The 17358-nt window shown below is 39.9% G+C and overlaps 1 non-coding gene across 1 annotated transcript; it reads left to right on the top strand.

Annotated features, from left to right (window-relative positions):
* The first annotated feature begins 982 nt into the window (after positions 1–982).
* On the top strand, positions 983–1089 carry LOC112761527 (small nucleolar RNA R71). Its single transcript, XR_003181918.1, has one exon. It is a non-coding gene; the product is annotated as a small nucleolar RNA R71 (small nucleolar RNA).
* Positions 1090–17358: the final 16269 nt, after the last annotated feature.

A 17358-nucleotide genomic window follows, 5' to 3' on the forward strand; every position in this document is an offset into this window, starting at 1 on the left:
CAACTTGCACTTCAGTAATGTCTTCATCTTCTCCAGAGGATGAATACTCATCAGAGCTCATGAAGGGCAAAAGAAGGTTCAATAGAATCTCTATGGTCTCTAGATGAGCCTCAGATTCCTTTGGTTCCTCAAAGGAAAACTCCTTATTGGTCACTGAGCGTTCCAGGAGGTCTTCCTCACTAGGATTCACGTCCTCCTCCTCCTCTCTGGGTTTGGCCACACCAAGTAAGGTAATGGCCTTGCACTCTCTTTTTGGATTCTCTTCTGTATTGCATGGGAGAGTACTAGGAGGAGTTTCAGTGACTCGTTTACTCAGCTGGCCCACTTGTGCCGCCAAATTTCTAATGGAGGACCTTGTTTCATTCATAAAACTTACAGTGGCCTTAGATAGATCAGAGACTATATTTGCTAAGCTAGATATATTCTGCTCAGAATTCTCCGTCTGTTGCTGAGTGGATAATGGAAAAGGTTTGCTATTGTTGAACCTGTTTCTTCCACCATTATTAAAGCCTTGTTGAGGCTTTTGTTGATCCTTCCATGAGAAATTTGGATGATTTCTCCATGAGGGATTATAGGTGTTTCCATAGGGTTCCCCCATGTAATTCACCTCTGTTATTGCAGGGTTCTCAGGATCATAAGCTTCTTCTTCATAAGATGCCTCTTGAGTACTGTTGGATGCAGCTTGTAATCCATTTAGACTCTGAGAAATCATATTGACTTGCTGAGTCAATATTTTGTTCTGAGCCAATATGGCATTCAGAGAATCAATCTCAAGAACTCCTTTCCTCTGAGGTGTCCCATTACTCACAGGATTCCTTTCAGAAGTGTACATGAACTGGTTATTTGCAACCATGTCAATGAGTTCCTGAGCTTCTGCAGGCGTTTTCTTTAGGTGAATGGATCCACCTGCAGAATGGTCCAATGACATCTTTGATAATTCAGACAGACCATCATAGAATATATCCAGGATGGTCCATTCTGAAAGCATGTCAGAAGGACACTTTTGGTCAGTTGCTTGTATCTCTCCCAAGCTTCATAGAGGGATTCATCTTCTTTCTGTTTGAAGGTTTGAATATCCACTCTAAGCTTGCTAAGCTTATGAGGAGGAAAGAACTTAGATAAGAAAGCCGTGACCAGCTTATCCCAAGAGTTCAGGCTATCTTTAGGTTGAGAATCCAACCATATTCTAGCTTTGTCTCTTACAACAAACGGGAAAAGCATAAGCCTGTAGACCTCGGAGTCAACCCCATTGGTCTTAACAGTATCACAGATCTGCAAGAATTCAGATAAGAACTGAAACGGATATTCTGATGGACGTCCATGAAACTTGCAGTTCTGTTGCATCAGAGAAACTAATTGAGGCTTTAGCTCAAAATTGTTTGCTCCAATGGCAGGGATTGAGATGCTTCTTCCATGTAAATTAGAATTTGGTGCAGTAAAGTCACCAAGCATCTTCCTTGCATTGTTATTATTTTCCGCCATGTCTCCTTCTTTTTCGAAAATTTCTGTCAGATTTTCTCCAAAGAGTTGTGCTTTAGCTTCCCTTAGCTTCCTCTTCAGAGTTCTTTCAGGTTCAGGATCAGCTTCAACAAGAATGTTCTTATCCTTGTTCCTGCTCATATAAAAAAGAAGAAAACAGAAAAGAAGAGGAATCCTCTATGTCACAGTATAGAGATTCCTTTATGTGAGTAGAAAAAGAAAAGAAATTCGAACACAGAAAGAGGGTGAGGGTTCAAATTTTTAAGAAGAAGAGAAATGTTAGTAGATAAATAAATAATTAGGAGGAGGTGAGAGAGAAGAATTTTTGAAAATAATTGAAAAAAAAAAAAATATTTTTGTTTTTAATCTAAAATTAAAGTTAAAATTCGAAAATTTAAAAAGAAAAATAAAATTAAATCAAATTAAAATTTAAAACAAATAGTTAATTAAAAGAAATTTTGAAAAAGCGGGGAGGGATTTTCGAAAATAAGAGAGAGAAAAGTAGTTAGGTGGTTTTGAAAAAGATAAGAATCAAACAAAAAGATAGGATTAGTTTGAAAAAGATTTGAAAACCAATTTTAAAAAGATAAGAGCTTAGAAAAGATTTTGAAATTGTTTTTGAAAAAGATGTGATTGACGTTTATTTTAAAAAAGAATTGAAAAAGAAATTTAAAAAGATTTGATTTTGAAAGTTAAAGTTGATTACTTGACTAACAAGAAACAAAAAGATATGATTTTAAAATTTAAAGATTGAACCTTTCTTACTAGGCAAGTAACAAACTTAAAATTTTTGAATCAATCACATTAATTTCGAAAATATGAGATAAAAATAAGAAAAAGATTTTTGAAAATCATTTTGAAATTTTCGAAAATCATAAAAGAAAAATGAAAAAGATTTGAAAAAGATATAAATTTTTTTTAAATGAAAATTTGATTTGACACATAAGAAACAATTAAATTTAAAAACTTTTTGACTAAATCAAACCAAATTTTCGAAAATTTAAGAGAGAATGAGGGAAAGATATTTATTTTTTTTTTATTTTTGAATTTTTAATGAAGAAAGAGAAAAACAATAAAAAGATTCAATGCATGGAAATTTTGGATCAAAACAAATGATGCATGCAAGAACACTATGAATATCAAGATGAACACCAAGAACACTTTGAAGATCAAGATAAACATCAAGACTTATTTTTGAAAACTTTAAGAAAGGAAAAACATGCAAGACACCAAACTTAGAAATTTTTAATATTTAGACACTATGAATGCAAGAATGCATATGAAAAACAAGATGCAACACACAACAAGAAAATATGAAGATCAAACAAGAGGATTCATCAAGAACAACTTGAAGATCATGAAGAATGCAATGCATGAATTTTCGAAAAATGCAAGAAAGAGATAAACATGCAATTGACACCAAACTTATAAATTGACAATAGACTCAAACAAGAAACACAAAATTATTTTTGGTTTTAGGATTTTATTAAATTTTTTTGTAATTTTTTTTCAAAAATTAATTGGAAAAAGAAAAATAAGGATATCAAAATTTCTAATGAGAATTCTAGGAATCATGCAATGTTAGTCTAAAGCTCCAGTCCAGGAATTAGACATGGTTTACTAGCCAGCCAAGCTTTCAGTGAAAGCTCCGGTCCAAAACACTAGACATGGCCAATGGCCAGCCAAGCTTCAGCAGATACAAATCAGACATATAACAGCTGATTAGATGAGATTCCAAGGACTCTTGCCATGATAAGTGGAAGCCTCAGTCCAAAAATTTAGACATAGCTTGACAGCTAGCCAGGCTTCAACAAATCAGGAAGAAACTCTAGAATTCATCCTTAAAAATTCTGAAGAACATAGAATAATTTATTTTTATTAAAATAAATTTTTTTTTGAAAATTTTTCGAAAAATAAAAAGAATAAAAACAAAAACTTAAAATAAAATTACCTAATCTAAGAAACAAGATGAACCGTCAGTTGTCCAAACTCGAACAATCCCCAGCAACGGCGCTAAAAACTTGGTGTGGCAAAATCGTGATCGTTCATTCCTTGGTAACAGCGCTAAAAACTTAATACGCACGTTCATAATCTTATTTCTTTGTTACAACTTCACACAACTAACCAGCAAGTGAACTGGGTCGTCCAAGTAATAAACCTTACGTGAGTAAGGGTCGATCCCACGGAGATTGTCGGCTTGAAGCAAGCTATGGTCATCTTGCAAATCTCAGTCAGGCAGATTCATATGGTCATAGATTATTGATAATTAAAATACAATTAAAATATAAAACAGGATAGAGATACTTATGTAATTCACTTGTGAGAGTTACAGATAAGCATATGGAGATGCTTTTGTTCCTTCTGAATCTCTGCTTTCTTGCTGCTTTCATCCAATCATTCCTACTCCTTTCCATGGCAAGCTTTATGTAGGGCATCACCGTTGTCAATGGCTACTTCCCGTTCTCTCAGTGAAAATGGTCCAAGATGCGCTGTCACCGCACGGCTAATCATCTATCGGTTCTCGATCATACTGGAATAGGATTCAGTAATCCTTTTGCGTCTGTCACCACGCCCAGCACTCGCGAGTTTGAAGCTCGTCACAGCCATCCCTTCCCAGATCCTACTCGGAATACCACAAACAAGGTTTAGACTTTTCGGATCTCAAGAATGGCCGCCAATAATTCTAGCCTATACTACGAAGACTCTGACCGTAGATCAGGAGGCTAAGAGATAAACGCTCAATCCAAGGTAGAACGGAAGTGGTTGTCAGGCACGCGTTCATAGGTTGAGAATAATGATGAGTGTCACGGATCATCATATTCATCATGTTGAAGTGCAAGCGAATATCTTAGAATAGGAATAAGCTTGAATTGAATAAGAAAACAATAGTACTTTGCATTAATTCATGAGGAACAGCAGAGTTCCACACCTTAATCTATGGTGTGTAGAAACTCTACCATTAAAAATACATAAGTGATGGAGGTCCAGGCATGGCCGAATGGCCAGCCCCGCTAAAGGTCTAAGATAGCATAAGACTAATCAAAGATCTCCCTTAACATGATAGTAAAAAGTTCTATTTATACTAAACTAGTTACTAGGGTTACAGAAATGAGTAAATGATGCAGAAATCCACTTTCGGGCCCACTTGGTGTGTGCTTGGGCTGAGCATTGAAGATTTTATGTGTAGAGGTCTTTCTTGGAGTTAAATGCCAGTTTGTAACCTGTTTTTGGCGTTTAACTCTGGTTTGCAACCTGTTTCTGGCGTTTAACTCTAGAATAGGGCAGAGAGCTAGCGTTGAACGCCAGTTTGCGTCATCTAAACTCGGACAAAGTATGAACTATTATATATTGCTGGAAGTCCCTGGATTTCTACTTTCCAACGCAATTGAGAGCGCGCCATTTGGACTCTTGTAGCTCCAGAAAATCAACTTTGAGTGCAAGGAGGTCAGAATCCAACAGCATCTGCAGTCCTTCTTCAACCTCTGAATCTGATTTTTACTCAAGTCCCTCACTTTCAGCCAGAAAATACCTGAAATCACAGAAAAACACACAAACTCATAGTAAATCCAGAAATGTGATTTTTATTTAAAAACTAAAAAAAATATATCAAAAACTAACTAAATCATACTGAAAACTATGTAAAAACAATTCCAAAAAGCGTATAAATTATCCGCTCATCACATTGTTGGCCCAAAATAAGCTGATTAACAAATAATTGGCTGATCTCACCAAGCAGATGGAGAGAAACCAAGTTGCAGCAGTCAATATTCAACCACCAGTTCAAGAAGAATTGAATGCAGAGGAAGGAGGTGATTGAGAGCAAGCCAATTATGTTGGAAACTCATCAAGACAGGCCTATGATCCACATTCCAAAACCTATAATCCTGGTTGGAAGAACGACCCAAACTTTGGGTGGGGCAACCAGCAAAACCAAAACCAAGATCATAGAACACAAAACTCTAACCAATATAACAATCCCACCTACCAACACCCCAATCAAAGATCATATCAACCCCCACACAATAACTCTTTCCAGTCTCCATATCAAGCACCAAATAGCCAACCTCAACCCCCAAATTCTAACTTACCATCACCATCTGTGGATAGAATCTCCCGAATTGAAGCCCTGCTTGAAAAGCTTTGCAAGGAATTTCAAGACAATAAGGCATTCAAGGATGAAGTAAGGTCTAATATGAAGAACCAGGGAGATACCATCAAGAGGCTTGAATCTCAAGTAGGGTACCTTTCTCAACAAATTCCCAAATTCACTGACAGTTTCCCAAGTAACACTGAGAAGAATCCAAGAGGAGAGACCAAGAATGTGAGATGAGAAGAATACAAAGCAATCACTCTAAGAGACGAAGAGATTTTGGAGGAAGAAGTTAGCAAGCCATCAGAGCACACTCAGGGAATTCCAAAGGAAAAACTAGAAGAGAAAGAACAAGGAATTGACTCTGCACAAATGAAGGAACCAATAGAGAAGGAAATCTTGAGCCCTTATGTACCAAAAGTACCATTTCCTCAGAGACACAAGAGTGGTGAGAAAGAGAAGTCATACTTGAGGTTCCTAAATATGTTTGCATCACTTCATATCAACATTCCCTTCATTGAAGCTCTCCAACAGATGCCTTCATATATCAAGTACATGAAGGAGTTGCTGACAAAGAAAAATCTATTGAAAGATGGACAAATGGTAGTGATGAATAGGGAATGAAATGCTCTCATCCAGAAAGACTTGATTACAAAGAAGAAGGATCCAGGGAGCTTTCAAATCCCTTATGCTATAGGGAATACAATGATTGACAGAGAGTTTTGTGATTTGGGAGCAAGCATCAATCTAATGCCTCTGTATCTCATGAAGAAGCTGTAAATCAATGAATTGAAACCCACAGATGTAGTCATCCAATTGGCTGACAAGAGCCAGAAACAAGCAATAGGAGTGGTTGAAAATGTACTGATGAATGTTGGAAAGTACTTCCTCCCTACAGACTTTGTTGTTCTTGAGATGGAAGAAAGTTATCTTCATCCAATCATTCTGGGGAGACCATTTTTAGCCACAGCTAGTGCAATCATAGATGTTGAGCAGGGGGAGTTGGTATTTAGAATACATGATGAACAACTCACCTTTCATATCTTCAAGCCCTCACAAGAAGCTGAACAAGAAAACAGAGATCTGAAGGATGATCATAATGAAGTGTTCTTAGAGGAAATAAGTAGTGAATCACAAGCAGAGCATCTGAAGACCTCCTTGGTAGAAAAACAAGAAGTTCAAATGATACAACGACCAAGGAAGCCCAAAGAGGAGCTAAAACCACAAGATCCAAGAGACATAATCCACAAGGATCCTCCTGACATAGGAATCATCAAAGTACCACTTGAAGAAGAGAAGAGGATTGGGAAGAAGGTACCAAGGAGATGGAAAAATAAAAAGATCCCTACAGAGGATTTTTCTCCTGGGGACAAAGTGATATCTATTCACCAGCCACTAATCCCACCTCATCTTCCCATAATACCATCTCAGCTGCCCCAAGTGTACACAATCAATAGAATCCTCTCCTTGGAACATATAGAGATTCTTTAAGAAGCAAGTGGAGATAGATTCACTGTGAGAAGAGAAGACCTGAGACATTATAATCCTCCCTGACAAAGATCAACTGTCAAGCTAATAACGTTAAAGAAGTTCTTCATGGGAGGCAACCAATGCTTTTATCCTTTTAGTTTATGTTTTTGATAGTAGTTAATAAAGTAGTTTTCATGAATTCAAATCCTGACAAGCATTTAATTAAATTCTTGCCCGTAACAGATAGTGAACAATAAGTTTGGTGTGCAGGGCATACTACGAAGATACATGAGACTCAGATCATGCACATCTTAGGTGCCTTGATCTAATTTTCCTTACATCACATGATCACAAACTAAGTTTGGTGTTCGCTAATGTTGTACACATAGAACATAAGAAGCTAATTTGATTTGAAATCATGAGTAACACTTAGTTTTTCTTAGTTAGTTAAAAGTTGAAAATTCAAAAAGTAGTTAGGAATATTTAAATTTTCCCACCACTATAAAAAATTTTTAACGTTTGTTCTTTTATTGTTTACATAGGGAAATGAAGGAATGAATGGGTGGCATTGATAAGACATGCCAAGGAGAGTAGTTCGGCCACTTCATGGAAGACTAGACACATGCCTTTGAAGAGAGTTCCTTGGGAATTATTGCCATGCATACATTGAAGGAATCAATGTGTCATAACCCCTACCTTGAAGACCGAACTCAACCACCTCATAAAGTGGTGATCCTTGTGCTCATATCACTTCAAACCCCCACCATCCATTCTCGACCTACAAAGATCAATCTACACCCTTCATTTACCCACCACCTTTTAATACAAAGTACCTCCACTTCATGTAACTGAACCCATTGTATACCTTCTAACTCCACTTCTTATTTCATTAGGAACAACCTGAAACCTTCTTTCACACTTGGTCAACATCTATCATTAAACCACATTCCTCAATATCTTTGTATTCGGTTCATCACCTATGGCATCATTCATCTCCAAGAGAAGAAAGGGGAAAGAGCCCATGGAACAACACCCCTTTAATGAAAAGAAATTCAGAACCTTGCACCATGCACTACAGTTCGGATGGATGGCTGACAAGGAGATAATATACGAGTTGGGTTTCCAATTCAAGGAGAAGGAATGTCCAGAAATCACAGAGAAAATTGAAAAGAGGAGGTGGGAACTCCTTGTTGATCTAGTTATAAAGGTGAGTGCAACTCTTGTTAGGGAGTTCTATGCAAATGCAGTGGGACAAGATAAGGAAGATGACTCCTATAGAAATTATGTAAGGGATTGGTGGTTGATTTTAGTCCAATGACCATTATGAGGGTATTAAAGTTACAATCCATCCTATTTGAGGAAGAAAGCTACCTGTTCTGATGGTTACCTGAAACTGTAGGTCGATCTCGGTCGAGATCTGCGGGGGTGACCGGAGCTGTCGTGTCCGACCTGCTGGAGCTGCTGGTGCTGCTGATCCTTTGTCACCGGAGGGTGGTGGTACCTGTAAGAGACTCCGATGCTTAAGTTAGCATGGGCTTTAAGCAGGTTATTTAGTAGAATCAGAGTATGAGTTATACTTGGGTGCTCTAGTGTATTTATAATAGTGTGGAGTGACCTTTCTAGAGATAAGATAGTTATCTTATCTTATCTTTGAGTGAAGTCATCTTTATCTTTAAGAGGGACCGCCCTTATCTTTCTAGGCTTTAGCTGCCTTTAGATTGGGCTGTGTCCCTTCGTTTGGGTCTGTTTAGGCCTCTCGTGGTAGTTTGGCCGACCTCTTTTGAGAGGAGGTCGGAACGACCCATCTGAAGAGGTCGGTCGCTTTGTCTTCAATCAGCTCAGGTCGGATAGCTCGACCCAGGGTATGAACAGTGCCCCTGCTTGAGCTCGATCTTTACTTTTTAGGATCACATTTACAGTTTTCATCCTTTTTAAAGAAGTCGAGCTCGAGCATTATATAACTTCTGTTGGGTTCTCCTGAATGCGAAGCGTTTTCCTCCTTAATTGTAGCGCGCATTGCGCTTTCCTTGGGAACGTGCAAGGATTAAATGCTCATTAACCCCTTTTGCCATTTCCCTCTTTTCGTTGCATTTTGAATTTCTTTAAGCACTTTTTCAGTTTCTCTTCCCCTTTCTTTTAGTTCTCCTCTTACTCGCGATGTTTTCACTCCCTTTGCACCATTCTATTTCAATCTCTCTTCGGAGAAGTTCGTTTGGCGTGGGTCTCTTTCTGATCTTCTTCGACGATCTTTTAAACGTTTGTTGCTTTCTTCTTCTTCCTTAGGTTGGTATTTTCTTTCTCCATTTTTCATTTTGATGACTTGTTCTGGTATTTTATGTCTGCGAAGAATCTGTTTTGAAAGGCTGGATCCTTTTTGCTAAAGGTTGCATTTTTTAATTAGTGTTGTGCTTTCCTTGACTTGCCCCTAACTCTTTGCTTGCTATTGTGTTTTTTATTTTCACTTTTCAAGCCATCCATCTTTCCCTGCCTTGAAGCGACTGTTTGGTGTGGACTTTACGCCTTTCTTCGTTACTACTTTCTTTCTTGCAGGTTAGCGTTTTATATCTTTTTCTCTTTTTCGCTTTCGATAACTATGCATGCTTTGATATAGGGCTTTGACTTTGTATCTCGCTTTTGCTCTTTGAAAAACTTTGATTCTTCTATGAAAAGATTGTCTCTTTTTGTGTCTTGATCCACGAGTTGTGATTTTTCCTTATTGCTTGCTTTTTTGCGAAGAATGTGCGCCTTCTGGTGATCTTGTTTAGGGTTTTGATTGCTGTTCTTGTATCGTTGTTTTTGGCTTTTGCTTCTAGCTTAACACTCTTTTGATGATGAACTGTCAGTAGGAGAATTTGTGACTTTTGATGCTTTTTGTTGGTGGTGATAATTTTTGCTTCGAGATGTTTAGGGCGTGGGATGTTGATTTCCTTTTTCCTGGTTCTTGCCTTGTTATTGCCTCCAAAGGGTGCCCCTGGGCTTTTGGTGTGAGTCTTGGGGTTTCCCTTTTACTGACTTCTTGTCATATGTTATTGTCCGAGTTGTCTGGTAGTAACCTATTTTATTTTTTCTTACTATAGGAATAGTTGACCCATGTCACATCGCAAAAATATTGTTGCAATGTCTTCTAAGATCCCGGATGGCATGTCAGATTGGTTGGATTCCATTGTTCTGATGTGTGTTACAGTTGCTGACTCTGAGTGTTGCGTGCGGCTTAGGAGACACCATAGGATTTGTAGTGATAGGGATCAAGAGAAAAACTATGAGTTAGTGTCACCTGACCCTGAGGAGAGGGTTAGCTTTCCCTCTTTAACACAAGGAGAACGCCCTTTTTTCTATGCTTATGACTATTTCTTTGGTCAGCTGAGTATTACCATTCCTTTTACTCCTTTTGAGACCGAGTTGATGTGGTCTTGCAATGTAGCTCCTTCTCAGCTCTACCTGAACTCTTGGGGCTTCATTCAAATCTTTCAGTTGTTGTGTCAGGAGTTAGATATCCGTCCTACCTAAACTCTTTTTCTTTATCTTTTTGTACTGACGAAGCCTGGGGTAGCAAAGAAGAAAGTCTCCTGGGTTTCTTTTCGAGTTACTCAAGGGAAAAGGGTTTTCTCTATGTATGATGAGTCCTTTAGAGACTTTAAAAACTTTTATTTCAAGGTCCGAGCTGTTGAGGGAGCTCAACCCTTCTTTTTGGATGAAAATGACGAACCTACCTTCCCTTTGTGTTGGCAAAAGAACATGGTAGTATCCAGGTATTCCTGGGAAAGTCTAGATGAGGTTGAGCAGGCTTTTGTAAATATGTCGGAGGAAAACTGGGGGGAGCCAGGCACTCAAAGAGTCGGTAAACTAGGTGGTAGATGGGCTGGGAAGTGGGTGAGGGTGCTGTGGATGTGGGTGGTACAGCAGGTGTTGAGGGTGCTACAGAGGATGTGGCTGCGTCAGCGGAGGCAGTAAGAGAAGGAGGTCTGTGGCCCAAAGCTTTGAACCTCTTGCCGTGTGGGATAATCTTCTTACAGTTGGCAGCTAGTGGCTTCTGATTGTCAAGCTCCCAGGGTACCTCAGCCCGGCGGCCCATCTGGGTAATCAGATAGGGAAATGGCAGAATGCCTCGAACATGAACCCTAGCCGTGTACTGCCAGATGAATCGTGGTAGGTACAGGTCTTTGCCTTCCATAACACACCAGATGAGAGTTATCATGGCAGCTGGCACCTCTGTCTCATGAGTGCTCGGCATAACACAATTGCTAAGGATTTGTTGCCATAGCCGAGCCTCATCATTAAGATAAATAATCTTGATGCCCTTTGGAATTGCCATCGACTTACCCAAAACCCAGGGAACAGTAGGATCAATGGCTATGGTGCGCTTCACTACCTCCCAATCAAAGCTTATAAACCTCATGGATTCCTCAGCCTGCTGATAACCATCTGGCTCATCTGATTTAGGTTGGAAATAGAGGATATCTTCAATAGCCTCCTCAATAACTAAAATCTAATTTCCTCTCAGTTGTACTGCATCCAGGGTCGTCTTGTAATAGTTGCAGTAGAATTTCCAGACCCAAGATGTATTAACCTCAGTCAAGTTCCTCTCTAGAAAGAACCAGCCTCTCTATTTGATTTGCTCTGTGGTGTACTACTGTAATGCATGTGGAATTCTAAGAGTTCGTTCCAAATAGAGGTGCCTCTTTTCTGCAAAGACCGGGAATTTTAGTTCATAGTAGATGTTTACAAACTTAACCAGGTCAAACGCAGGTACTAATTGATCTGCTTTTTCCTATGGAGTGAATTTCTTTTCACGCCAGGAATCATCATGCAGAATATCCAATAGAGCCACAGATGATTGGCCTCTTTTCCTCTTACCCGTGGTGGCCTTAGCCTTACCCTTTCCTTTTGGATCAAACATCTTGAAATACAGAAATTTCAGGATATATATTAATAAGTAAAGCAGAGGAAAGAAAAGCATGTAAGAAGCAAACAGATAGGAAGCCAGAAACAAAAAAAGATTGAGACACACTGGTGAGTTTGCTCATAAAAATGAACTCTTAGAAAGTAAGAAAACATAATGCAAAAAGCAGTCAAAACGACAACCAAGAAGTCCTGCAATAATAGTGAGAAGCTTGTTTGTTAAGCAACAACAATTAGTATGCCTTAAAAAGGGGTTAAAAGAGTTAGTGTAAACTTAAAAGTAAAGTTAGAAAGTGAATTAATTTAATAGTTAGAAAAGGGTGAAGAAGTTAGTGGCATGGAAATGTTGTTCTTAATCAAAAGAGATTGAAAAGGTTTTAGCACAAGCAAGCTCACAGTCAAACGTACAATGCAAGTTATTGAAGATAAAACATGAAAATGAGAGAAGCACGAAAAGGATCAAAATTATCAATAATGCATTTGAAGTTGAAAGGGAACCAAAAAGGATGAGGAATGCTAGCCCAACATGTCATGAGTTGACTTTGGTTTAAACCAAATAAGGCACAACTTAAAAGTACCAAAGGCAAGTCATGAATGGCAGTTAACTAAAATCATTTTCAAAAAAATTGGGCAGCATTCCGGCAGTAAAAGGAACATTCTCGGAAAGGCAAATAGCAGAAAAATGCAAGCAGTAGCACTTTCAAAAAGGATTAGCAGCTGATATGAATTTTAGAACAAGTTATACCAAACTAGCAAGTAAAATGGTATTGAGCAAAATTTTCAATCAAGATAGACTCAAGGCAGAATATCAACCAAAACAGCAGCATTAGACTAAGGTAAGCAACAATCAAGCATGATTGAGTTTAAAGATACAAGTGCAGGATTGAAATGGAAATTGAAATGGAGCACTTGATGAAGCAAAGGAAATTTCAGAAAAAATAGCAGCAGGAATCATGCAATAAGCCAGCATTGTCAATTAGCACATGAATATTAATATAAGGCAACGGTATAAAGAACAAGGTAACTCATGTGACTTAGACATTAGAAAATAGAAGAAAGTAGCAGGCTAGGCCTAAACCCAGTTTAGCAGTTTGGATTTCTTATGAAAGCAGTAACCATGACAAGCATTAAAATCATATGTAAGTTCAGAAAAATGTAGCAATTGAGCCAATCCAAAACAGCAATGGCAGGTGTTCATACCCTGGGTCGAGATGTCCGACCCGGGATGACTAGCGATAAAGTGACCGACCTCTTTAGGTCAAACCATCCGACCTCTTCCCAAAGAGCTCGAACAAATCGACAGGAAAGCCCAAAGAGGGCCCAAAAATTGAGGAACATGACCCAAATCCAAAGACAGCCCAAGCCTACAGAGAGAAGGGCGGTTCCCTTGAAGATAAACTGACCTCACCCAAAGATAAGATAAGATAAAATAACTAACTTATCTTATCTAAAAAGGTCACTATCACACCTCTATAAATACGCTGGAGGACCCAAGTATAACTTATACTCTGATTCTACTAAAAACCTGCTTAATACCCTTGCTAACTTAAGCATCGGAGTCCCTTGCAGGTACCACCACCCTCTGGTGACGAAGGATCAGAAGCACAGCCAGTCCTACAAGTTGGGTACGACAGCTCTGGCCATCCCACATCAGCCGGACACGTCAGCACCGACCGGCACAGAAGATCTCATCCGAGATCGACCTACAGTTTCAGGTAACCCTCGGAACATTGGCGCCGTTGCCGGAGAACCAGGAAGTCATCCCACCACCATGGTGGACGACCATGACAATGACCACGATTCAGATCTAGAAGATAGAACACCGCACAAGACCGCGGACACTACACCAAAAGATACCCCTCAACCCAACAAAAACAACGATTCACCAAATATGGGAGCAGTGGAGGCACTTCAAGATTGCTTAAAAGCAACTAGAAAAAGAGGTGGAGCATGAACGAGAAGCTGAAAGAGACCTACGAAAGGAAGTTAGGCCGCGAGTTAGAGGACAAGCTCCTAAAACTCAAAGCAGATCTCAAGGCCAAAAATACTCGATCCGGACACGAAGATGACTCCCGTAAGGACCATGACCCATTCACCAAAGAGATCATGAGGACCAAAATCCCAAAAGACTTCAAACTTCCCGACATGACTTTGTATGATGGCACAGCAAATCCTAGCCATCATCTCAGTAATTTTAGAAGTAGAATGTACCTCACCGATGCCTCAGATGCAGTTCGCTGCAAAGCCTTCCCGACTACCTTAACAAAGACAGCAATTAGATGGTTCGACAATCTACCCCCAAGATCCATCTCAAGCTTCGACGACTTAGCCAAGAAGTTTCTGGCCAGATTCTCCATCCAAAAAGACAAAACGAAGCACGCCCCGAGTCTATTAGGAATCAAACAAGGAGAACGGTAAAGTCTTCGCAGCTACATGGAAAGATTCAACAAAGCATGTCTGGACATACAAAGCCTACCAACAGAGGCCACTATTATGGGTCTCATCAATGGCTTACCAGAGGGACCTTTTAGCCAATCTATATCAAAGAAACATCCCACATCTTTGAACGAAGTGCAGGAACGAGCAGAGAAGTACATCAACATGGAGGAGAACTCTCGACTAGGAGAGACTTCAAAATTCGGATTCACCTACTCCTCTCGAGATAATGACAACGAGTCCAAAAAGAAAGAAGATTGACATGGGGAAAAAATTAAAAAATACCACAATTACACCCCTCTTCGGGTGTCCCTTGTGGATGTCTATAGAGAAGTTTGCCATACTGAAAAAATACCCCCAGCTCGACCACTAAAAGGCAAAAAAGGAGGAGGAAATAGGATTGAATATTGTGAATATCATCGAATCTGTGGACATTCCACCAACGAATGCTTTGACCTAAAAAATCTCATAGAAAAACTAGTAAAAAAAGGAAAATTAGATCGATACTTGGCCACCCGAGATGATGAGCAAAGAAAAAAAGAATGGATGAAGATGTCGGACGAACAGAGCGATCACCTCGTACACCAGAAAGACACGTCCACATGATACACGGAGGATTTGCAGGAGGAGGAACCTCCAAATCATCTCGCAAAAGATATCTTAAAGAAGTATATCTTGTCGAGGGAAAGGAGGAAGCACCCGACACCCCCACAATTACTTTTACCAAAGAAGACGCATTCGATATCATCTTAGGACACGACGATCCCATGGTCATCACTATTATACTGGCAAACGCAAATCTCCACCGCACGCTGGTAGACCAAGGAAGCTCCGCCGACATCTTGTTTAAAACGGCCTTCGACAAACTCGGCCTGGAAGAAAAAGAACTCACAGCATATCCAAACAGCCTGTTCGGACTGGGAGACACTCCAGTTCAGCCTCTTGGATACATTTCACTACACACGACCTTTGGAAAAGGAAACCAGTCAAGAACACTCAAGATAGACTACATCGTGGTCGACGTGAGTTCAGCCTACAACGCCTTAATATGTCAGACAACGTTAAATCAGCTCGGCGCAGTAATCTCGACCCCACATCTATGGATGAAGTTCCCAACTACATAAGGGATAGCTACAATAAAAGCAGACCAGAAGACGGCGCGCCGCTATTACAATGAAAGTCTAAACCTCAGAGGCAGAGGAGAAGAATTCCACACCATCAAACTCGGTGGAGTTCAGAGGCGGGAAGAACTCCGCCCACAACCAGAAGGTGAAGTAGAAAAAGTCCAGATCGAAGACACCCCGGAAAAAACAACCAATATCGGTACAATCCTAAAAGGAGAAACAAAAGAATCACTCGTACAGTTCTTACGAGATAACATCAACCTCTTTGCATGGAAGGCTGCAGACATGCCAGGCATAGACCCCAAATTAATGAGCCACAAGCTAGCAGTCTACCCAGGATCTCAGCCAGTACAACAGAGACGTAGAAAGCTCGGGCCAGAACAATCCCAAGCTGTGGAAGAGCTGGTACAAGCTCTACTGGAAGAAGGATTCATAAGAGAAGTCAAGTACCCACTATGGCTAGCTAACATCGTCTTGGTGAAAAAATCAAATGGGAAGTTGCGAATGTGCACCGACTACACTAATCTCAACAAAGCCTGCCCAAAAAATCCTTATCCACTCCCAAGTATCGACGCTCTGGTGGATGCCTCCTCTGGATACAAATACCTCTCGTTTATGGACGCATATTCAGTATACAATCAAATCCTAATGTACCCGCCCGACCAAGAAAAAACTTCATTCTTAACCCCAAAAGCAAACTACTGCTACATCGTCATGCCTTTTGGACTTAAAAACGCAGGAGCCACTTACCAGAGATTGATGAATAAGGTCTTTATGGATCACATCGGAAAAATCATGGAAATCTATGTGGACAACATGTTAATAAAGACACACAGTGAATATACGTTACTGTCCGACCTCACCCAAGTATTCGACACTATAAGGAGGCATGGCATGCGACTTAATCCTGCAAAGTGCACATTCACAGTAGAAGCTGGAAAATTCTTGGGTTTTATGCTCACACAAAGAGGAATCGAGGTAAATCCGGATAAATGCCAGGCCATACTCGATATGAAGAGCCCGACTTGCGTAAAAAAGGTATAACAGCTCAATGGAAGATTGGTAGCCTTGTCCAGATTTCTAGCGGGATCAGCAATAAGATCTCTCCCCTTCTATGCTACTCTAAGGAAGGGAAAGAAGTTTGAATGGACAACGGAGTGCGAGCAGGCATTCCAAGATTTAAAAAGATTCCTAGAACAGCCACCTATCCTATCTCGGCCATGGGAAGGTGAACCACTTATATTATACTTCGCAGTAGGAAGTCGGGCAGTAGCCTCAGCATTAGTCTGAGAAAACGACAGTGGGCAACAACCTGTATAATTTATCAGCAAAGCATTACAAGGACCCGAGCTAAACTACCAAAGGATAGAAAAATTCGCCTACGCTCTCATACTAACATCTCAACGACTGCATCCGTATTTCCAAGCTCACACCATTAGGGTTCGAATCAACTAACCCATAAAGGGGATTTTGCAGAAAACAGACTTAGCAGGTAGAATCTTGCAATGGGTAGTCGAGTTGTTTGAATTCAACCTTCAATATAAAGCCCGAACAGCCATCAAATCACAGTACCTGGCCGACTTTATCACAGAATTTATAGACACCCCGGAAATCCCTACAGAATGGAATCTCTATGTAGATGATTCCTCAAATAAAACTGGAAGCAGCGCGGGTGTGATAATAGAAAGCAACCAGGGAACCCAAATAGAACTTTCCCTCAAATTCGGGTTCCCTGCCTCAAACAACCAAGCTGAAAATGAGGCGCTACTGGCTGGTTTGAAACTGGCTAGGGAGGTTGGAGCTCAAAAGCTTATCATCTTCAACAACTCACAAGTAGTCACTTCACAAATAACAGGGAGC

This window comes from Arachis hypogaea, chromosome 16, assembly GCF_003086295.3.
Source record: "Arachis hypogaea cultivar Tifrunner chromosome 16, arahy.Tifrunner.gnm2.J5K5, whole genome shotgun sequence".
Lineage (NCBI taxonomy): Eukaryota > Viridiplantae > Streptophyta > Magnoliopsida > Fabales > Fabaceae > Arachis > Arachis hypogaea.